This window comes from Netta rufina, assembly GCF_964035555.1.
Source record: "Netta rufina genome assembly, chromosome: 3".
NCBI classification, from domain to species: Eukaryota; Metazoa; Chordata; class Aves; order Anseriformes; family Anatidae; genus Netta; species Netta rufina.
In genome coordinates, this window is record NC_140125.1 from 37,231,132 (window position 1) to 37,239,226 (window position 8,095).

The following is an 8,095-nucleotide window of genomic DNA, read 5'->3' on the forward strand; positions in this document are numbered from 1 at the left end:
AAATGGGGCTTGCTTGGCACAGCAGCAATGCCAAACAACTTCACTGCAACACACGTCACTGCCTCTTGAATCAAATGAGTTTAGCTAATCCCTAATTTGGGAGGGACAGGAACATTTAGTAGAATTTTCAATCATTTATTCTGTACAAGAAAAAAAAAAGGGCACTTTTATTTTTATTTTTTTTTTTCCTCCACCATGAAAGGACTGTCTTTGTTAGTTGGAAGATATTTCTAAACCAGTGATGTAGTAGGGAGAACCTCTGTCCTGAACTCAGAAATGCAGTTTATGTCTTAAATTGCCCATTCAAAATCTTTTGAGAGATAAATACCTGGAGACATTAGCTACGTTTGGATCTGAGTTTTTCTTCCTTCCATTAGTACACTGATTCTTTATTGTTATCTAGTTTATTAAGAAAAACAAACCTTACAAATAATTTTATAAAACTACTGTCATTTAAAGAGTAGATTGAAACAGCACCTCAGGAGCTATGCTGTTCTCTTGGGTGTAAAGAGACATTCAGGCATCTATTTAAAACCATACCTTGTGCTCAGTTCAGAGCTGTTCCTAGTAATCAGCTGCATCTGCATTCATATGTACAACATATGGCATTTAACTATTAGATTTAAACTGTTACAGCTATGTTACTGAGATGAGCTCCTGAGATTGTTTCCACCTTGTGGCAAATGAGAGATATGCAGGTTTCAGAGCATAGCTCCACACCAGAATCAGATATGTCTTCTGTTAAACCAGTCCTTCTTACTCAAAAGTTATACTTTATACTGCTGTTTGTACTGAGTCATAATCTAATAAATAATAAATACATAAGCCTTTTTGGTGTGACTAATGCAATAATGACCCAGGATGAAAGTATTATTTTTAACTAATAATGGTCAAAGTAAACTAACCCATCAAATCTGTGGATACTAAACCTTTTCACAAATCCAGCAGAACCCATTTAGTGCCTTGTGAGCTGGGATGTGTATTTAGGACCAGTTCCTAAATACCATCACTATGAGTGGGGTTTAGCTACATAAATAATCATATCTAATATTGGTTTAGATACCCAGCTATATCCAAAAGAAACTGCACAACTAAAGGACATGGGCAGTAAAACAAACTCACTTTGCCTTCTCATTGCCAAACCAGAAAGGCAGGACACACCATATGTCTCGTGTCCTGTCTGCCAGGACCATGCAAATACTTTAGATGCAGCTATTCAAAACAGAGTTAGACATCTCTGTTGTCTGAAACACACTCTCTGGGAAAAGCTGTTTCTGCAGAAGAAAGGAAAGAACAGTTCTAAGAAAACAGTTCTAAAGATGCTCCCTTAATGACCCTATGAACAGTGAATTCATGACAAACCTTTAATGGGGGCAGAGAAGGGTAGGAGAGGTGATGTGCATGATACTTGCCATTTCAGAATAGCTAATTACCTAAAAATTGGAGAAGTACTTTCTGAAAACCTTGTGTCAGGTGCTAAAGGTCTGGAAACAACTGGAATTTAAATATTTTCCTCAGAGGATTTAATTTCTTTGCTACTGAAAAATTCTTAATTCCTGAGATACCAGATTCTCTCATCTACCCCATAGGGACCATTATTACCTTATTTGGGGGAAAGTCAGGTATCTGCTTCAGCATTAGATCTACAACAATTGACTTTTATTTTTTTTAAGTATTTGTTTGGTTCTGTATTTTTTAAATTATTATTGTATTATACACTGAATATACATATACATGTATAGTGTGTCCCTAAAATATCTATATTGTGATTTTATATACAGCGTACACCTATACATGCAGTATTCATATATAGTATGTGTATAAAAAGAAAAGGAGAGAGTGCTGTATAGTAATGATTGTGTATGTACTAATCATGACGCTATTGTTTACAGTCCACTTTGATTTGTATTTGTGGACACATTCTTGGGAATTTCTTCTCTTGACTGGCTTTCTTAACATATGAGATAAAGAAACTCTAAATTCCTTAGACTTCAAAATCAACATCCGCAAAGTTAAAAAAACAAACAAAACAAATCAAAACAAATGGGGTGGGAAGTGGGGTCATTGAAGATCACATTAAGTGCATTTATATCAACATTAGACTAGATTTCCATCTCTAAACAGACTAGACCAGATATAGAATATACTTATTCTATTAGGTATTTTATATACGTTTATATATGTGTGTATAATGTATGCACACACATATATGTATATTCTGATCATTAGAGACCTTCCTCAACTGCCTCAACTCTTCAAAAACAAGTGTGACCTTGCAATGCCAGCTCCTTCAGCTCCCTTATGTTCATTTGAAACAAAACAATGAGAATAGTATGTGTCAGAGTAACAGAGGATGTGACTGGATGCTCCAATTTACACATATCTCTTGGCTGTTGCATGTCTATTCTACAGTTTGTGCAGGCTGTTGATTGACACTTCAATGTTTTCTCAGAATGTAAAATCAGTAAGTGGATGTTAAAATAAATCAGATATTAATATTTGAGTGAAACAAATTGAACTGTTGTGTTGCTTGTAAACCTCAGAGAACTGATGTCTATCCACTTGAAATGGTGCTTTGTCCATAGTATCCCCTGTCCTGTTTTTTAAGATGTATTGAGATTTGCATTGAAGAGGACTTCTAATGGGAAAATTACTTGAATAGCCAGCCCAGAAGCAGCACCAAGGATTAGTTAAAATGATGGAGGCAGATCTTATCTAGAAGAGATCTATCTAGTGTGAATATATTAAAATACGACTATGTGACCACGTGTTGTCACTGTACCAAAAATATCAGTCACTGGTCTAGACTGGAGTGTGGCCAGAAGCAAGAAAGTGGCTGGTATTTTGACCAAAAATTTTACTCATATTATCAATGTGATAAATCTGATCTTAGAGGAGCTGGCCTGAGTTGTGTTACAGAGGTACCTACCCCGCTCCCTACCTTTACCCCTCCAGTTGAGACTTTTCACTTGGCTTTCTTAGCTAAAAAATTGAGTGGGACACATTCATGCCTTTGCCAATACAGGAAGCTACCAGGGCTGTGTTCTTTCCTGGACTGTGTTGCAGTGTGTCTCTGGGCACTCTCTTTTCACATCTGTGAAATGAAAGCAACGTTTGCACAGCTTCTGAGAGGTTTGATACTCTGCAGGTGAAAAGTGCAGTGCTGTCAAATATTGTGATTATGCAGTAACATTTATGCTTCTGGAGCAAAGGCTACGTAAAAATTTAGAGCCCTACAGTTACCATACAAGGTAATACATATAAAATAGAATGAATATAAACCACTTGTTTGGCTGCTAGATAGAACCCTTGCTAATATAGCAGTTTAGATAATCCAAATATCCCCTTTGGACAGAAACCAAGAATATTTTGTTTGTCATTTTTCTGCAGAACTGAATGTTGGACTATTAAAATAATTGTTTTTTAATGAAATCTGATTACATTTATATTTTTTACAAAACAAAACAAGAAAAGTACATGTTTCCAGTATTGTTTTCTGATGTTCATATTTTAAACCCTTGTCTGTTTGGCAGCTGAAAAGAGGAAAGAACCAAAAGATTACCCTGCGAATAAAGTAAGAACTGAAGAACTGAGAAGGATTCATTCTTAATAGTACTTGGCAAATCAATTATAGCTGCTTTATCTACCTGAAAAATAAATTAATAAATAAGACTAAACAATATTTAACTATCTCACAAAAAAATATTGGGAAAAATAAGCACACATCTTTTTGAAATTTCTCAATTAAAACACGTCAAAGTGTTATTATAATCATTATTTAGGGGGAAGGTATTCTTCAATTTTAAACAATCTGTTCCTGCATATCTCTTCTAGTTTTGAGTAAACCTCCTAAACGCAGAGGGGCAGGTGGCTTTTATTAGTGTTCATCTTTCCACAACAGTTGTGATGTAAAGGAATCTCAGGTGTTGTAAAGTCATAAATGTGACCACTCAGCTGCTAACACTTTCCTGTAATTTGCATCTTCACATTCCTAAGACCTTGCTGTCTATTAGAGCAATGACATTTTATGCTCATTTTAGATGTAGTATGTTAAAGAGGAAATGTATGTGCTGTACATCTTCATAAGAATTGTTTGCTTAATTTCTTCTTTTTGCCTTACCCCATAAGAGTAATTGAAGATATGAAAACAAAAAAGCAGTTCTTTGTTTATGGCAGACATCGTTAATGTATATTTTTCTCTTTTACATTTTCTTTCTGATCTTCCAGTATGCATAGCAATTTGCCTACTAATTCATTTAAGGCCATTCTTGTGAGCCTGTCTGAATACCCAGTAGAATAGGAAATATGCAAACAAAAAAATACAGAAGCGTTTCTTCCACTAGCCATTTGAATTGATAAAATAGGCAACTCCAGCAGAAGGGTTACATGTATCCATAACACTGTGATGGTGGCTGAGCAAGGGGCTCCTTCTGCTCAGAGGTAAAATTGAGGACAAGATCACACAAGCTCTTTTCACCAGACCAAGTCAGCTGGAAAGGTCCTTTCCTCCATTAAAAAGTTTTCTTCTTCCCTTTAATTCTTGAGGCCCTCTGATGTGTTATTAGGTGCTAATTCCTAACCTCTTCCAGTCAATGTGACTACTTTTATGTCTGTGTTTTGCTGATCTTCATGGCTTTGCCTTATAGGAGTAAACCAACAAATTCTGCTTAATTCAGAACCACTGTCCTCATATACAGCAAATACTTCTCATTCATCTTCTCTCTCAAATTTTTCTCTGCAATTTTATTTTCCTTCTTGCTCCAAGCTGTGATGATTGATTCATAAAGCAGAGCTGTACTTTGCAAGGTCAGCAGCAGCAATGCTATTACCGTGTACATAGTTTATAATTCCAACAAACATATTTAAAACACTGAGTACAGAGGGATGTAGTGTCTGTTAATGGCAAATCTCCATCTCTTTCTCTTTCTTCTTCCCTTTTAAGGTCTTAATTGCATTGTACCTTCACGGTGGATTATGGTCTGTTGAGCTGAGTCATGACTGATTATGATAACTGAACTTTTTTTACAGGAGTAGAAACACCATTAAGGTCTTCTTATACTCTGAGCCCAGCAAAAGAATTTGGGAAAGAACATTTGAAGAGCCAGAATGGTTGTGAACAGTAGTTCACATGCTGTTCACTTGCTGTAACATGGAAGAAGAGCTGTTCTGAAGATATGTGATCTTGAGTCACAGTCATGGGTTTGTTTTCAGCTCTCTGTGAATAGGGTTTAACTGGCAGAGTACAATATGCAATCTACTCAGACATCAGAGGACTTGGCTCTGCCACTGAATTTGTGCACCCCTTCTAGAGAAAGTGGAATACTATAAGTTTTTGCAAAACTTATGTTTTGCAAAGTGTCCAAAAACTTGGTTATTCATTGAGGTCAAAATAATTTCATTTAGTTATGTTTTCCTGACTTACTAACCAATGGCCACCTCTCTCTATATATATAGGTATCCTAAGAAGAAAAACTGAATTGTTTGGGAGAAGAATTATACACCTTTGCCACTTGGTTTATGAAAGAAGAGAGTAGGTCTGGTGCCCTGATGAAGGAAGAACCTTTTCCTGTGAGGAAAAGGACTACTTCATTCAGAATATTTCGCAAGGTGAGAATGCAATCTGATCAGATTTCCCTGGGGAATTAGAGTCATAGAATGGTTTGGGTTGGAAGGGACCTTAGGATCATCCAATTCCAACCCCCCTGCCATGGTCAGGGACACCTCTCACTAGACTAGGCTGCCCCAAAAAAACATGCAGCATGGCCTTGAACACTCAGGGATAGGGCATGAGTGCTGAGAAGTTTCTGTCTCACTGACACATGTAGGTGTGCTTTTTTGTATTATAAGTTCCAAATGTTTTGCCTTAGACATGTTGCAAAAGAGATAAGGGTAAGAGATCTTCAAAGAAAGTGAAGAGAATTTGACAAGAAGGAAGAGGAGAGAGCATTACTGGAAGAAAAGGAATAACAACAAAAAAGCAGGCTATGTATACGTGAAGACATGAATTCATATTTGAAGGTCCATTGCAGATGGTTAAGGTGAATTAAAGAGTAAAACATGTAAATGGGAAAGAAAAAAAAATCAGCATAAACTTCAAATAGTTTCAATATTTTCACATTATAACAACCTTTTCTTCAGAAAATTTTCCATTAAAGCTGATTTCAGCTCAATGACTTGATTTTTAAGTGCGGAAATGAAAATGATAAATATTTTTTTTTCCAGTTTTCATTTTGTTTTAAGCAAAAGAAAGACTCATAAAATACACTTAAAATTTAATTTTGAAGGAAAGAAAATACGACACTTTTGTCAATTTAATTTAATTGAAAATATAAACATTTGCTGTTTAGAAACTTTGGAAGCCAGATTGCAGCAATTTTCAGAATTGCAAACACAGTGTATTTGGTAGTTTTTTTTGTTTTGTTTTGTTTTGTTTTGTTTTGTTTTGTTTTTCTATTCTATATTCTGGAATATAGATATCTCTAGTGAAAACACATTCTGTTCTTGCACTGTGCCTTAGTTGCTGTAATCACTTTGAAGCTGAGCACTTTCCACGTGCTGCTTTGCAGCCTGCCTATGCTCACAGCTCACTGCAGTTTTTCACCCGGGCTCTTGTGGCAGTGCTTTCTAGAGTGGCCAGGGCAATATTTTTCTTCTGTTGTTTTACGCTGTTGTTCTCTCATGGTTTTACTTGTGGCCCTGGACCTGCAAGCCCAGATACCACTTGTTTGGGTGACTTTCATAGGACGCAATTGCCATTGACATTAATAATCAACCCTTCCTGCCCCTTTCCTACACCTCTTCTTACATCTTTTAGTTTTTATTAGGGAAACCCAAAACTTAGAGCACAATAAAGTAGACAGGAATCATCTGGATACCTGTTCTGGATTACCTAATCAAATACATTCAAAAAAAGCTTAGCACCAGTCCATGTGCAATGTCTGTGCCCAGTCAGCACAGAATGGATCATGAATCAGAACAGCTCACAGGATCTAGAGCAGGTCCTGAAGGAAGGTATAGAGTGCTGGTGGACAAGGATGATGATGGTTTGTCACTGTCACTATCACAATCTGCCGTGCTGGAGAGACCACAGAGGGGGAAGCTTGCCTGGTGATGACTCTCATTTGGCCTCAGGAAGAGCCTTGTCCTGCCTTGCTCTGCCTTTTTTCTCTTTCTCCCATTTCCTCTTATTTTTTAATACCTTCAGTAACTTTGAAGTTGATGCATACTTCACCTTCTGGCCCCACTAATAAAGCTTTATGCATTAATCCTGTTGTAATATCCTTCATGCAACTCTTTTGTGAGTAACTGTACTATTCAGTAGAGGCTGGCTGCCGGTAAATGTGATTTATAGCAAGGCACTCTTACTTTGAGTAAGACAAACACATCTCTGTCAAACTCTTCCTGACTTTTCTTCCTGCAGGATATAATAGGAAACCAAGAATTTATCTGTGTTTTTACATGGATTGTGTCATGCATTCTTGTTGTTTTCTCCCTGCACGGAATGATTTTCCACTTGAGAGGAAGAATGAGCAAACGTGTACAGTCACAGCATCAAGCGCCAGTAGGTAGCTTGCCAGGAAAGATCAAAGCTGACACAGAGAGCCAAAAAAACAAGCTGTTTTTTACCCTCTACCTATCACTGCCTGTTTATCTGCACAATGGCTGCAGAGGAAGCCTAAGAAACAGATCTACATTAGGCACTTAAGTTTTAGATGAATCCCAGTCTAAGTGTTCTGATCCTCTTTATTTTATATTTTTTCTAAACAGTGCCCCTGCTACAGTCTCATCTAATGAGTATGCAGCAGCACCAAGTCCTGGCAAAGCTCTTGCTTCTGCTCTCCCTGAAGACAGTAGGAATTTTTCATTACTTTTCATAAGCGCAGAATCAAGCCTAATGTCCCTTGTTATTTGGTACAAATGCGAGTATTAAGTAGGAAAGACAAACACAGTGCGTGTAAAAGAACTTTCAGCCCATGGATCTTCCAGTGCTTCTCTGGGCTGCCAAATTCCCTCTCTACCCCGGCTGTGCAGGAGATCACACAGGGTAATTATGCAGGTTTGTTTATTTCCACTTCTTAACCTAACCAAGAATTGA